Source organism: Poecilia formosa, unplaced genomic scaffold, assembly GCF_000485575.1.
Source record: "Poecilia formosa unplaced genomic scaffold, Poecilia_formosa-5.1.2 Scaffold1650, whole genome shotgun sequence".
NCBI classification, from domain to species: domain Eukaryota; kingdom Metazoa; phylum Chordata; class Actinopteri; order Cyprinodontiformes; family Poeciliidae; genus Poecilia; species Poecilia formosa.
Window position 1 is genome coordinate 5230 of NW_006801589.1, and position 1039 is coordinate 6268.

The window sequence follows — 1039 nt, forward strand, 5'->3', positions numbered from 1 at the left end:
TTCCAACACCATCAAGTCACAAAGTGATTCAAAATCATCCACACCTTCAGCTGATAACCAGCGATGAAACTGGGTGTTTAATTCTCTGACAAGATCTGTATTTGACTGTTTTTCAGCTTTCCTGCAGTTCCTAAATTGTTGTCTGTAATGCTCAGGAACCAGTTCATAAGCTTTCAAAACAGCTTCTTTAACAGATTTGTATACCTCTCTTTCAGCTGAAGCTAATGAGACATAAGGTTCTTGGGCCTTACCCACCAGCACACTTTGCAGCAGCATGGAGCAATCTAGATCACTCCAGTCATTGTCCTCTGCCATGTCCTCAAACAAAGAGAAAAACACATCAGGATCTTGTTCATTAAACTTAGGCAACAGCTTCAACATGTTAACCAAGTTATGTCCAGAAAACCCATCACCACCTTGAGACAAATTAACAGATCCACCACTTAACCTGCCCTCAGACCTCAACTTCAGACGCTCAGCTTCCAAAGATAATTTCTTTACCTCCAATTCATGTGCTAACCTCTTCTCTTCTTGCTCATGAGCCAGCCACTTTTCCTGTAAAGCTAGTTTTCTCTCCTCAAGCTCATGTGCTAGCCGTAATTTTTCTAACTCCAACTGCATTTCCATCTCAGTTTTCTTAGACTGAAACTTTAATTGAGAAGCTTGAGAAACTGTTGAGCTTGACAATTGATCTTCCAACCTTGGAGCACCAGTTAAAGAATCTGAACCAAGGGAAGTTTTATCTGTCACATCAGCATCTGAAAGAGAGACAGTAAAGACATTCAGTTTTATAAGTTCGTCTTTTAGAAAACTCCTTAGTGGAGGTAATCTTAATCCTTTTACATCTTCAAGATCAACTTTAAAGTGTTCAGCTACTTGACGAATCTGCTCCTTTGTAAGCTTTTCCAAAAGTTCTAATGTTGGAGAAGACAAAAAAGAACTCACAGTATCCATTCTCAAACCAGACCAACCCAACAAACCCACTTCCAAAAAAAAAATACTACAAGTCAAAGTATACCAAATTATTTAACCAACCACA

The 1039-nt window shown here is 39.1% G+C and overlaps 1 long non-coding RNA gene across 1 annotated transcript; it reads right to left on the reverse strand.

Annotated features, from left to right (window-relative positions):
* Positions 1 to 576: 576 nt before the first annotated feature.
* On the reverse strand, positions 577 to 1032 carry LOC107835330 (uncharacterized). Its single transcript, XR_001661138.1, has 2 exons — positions 844 to 1032; positions 577 to 758 (listed from the first exon to the last, which is right to left on the reverse strand). It is a non-coding gene; the product is annotated as an uncharacterized LOC107835330 (long non-coding RNA).
* Positions 1033 to 1039: the final 7 nt, after the last annotated feature.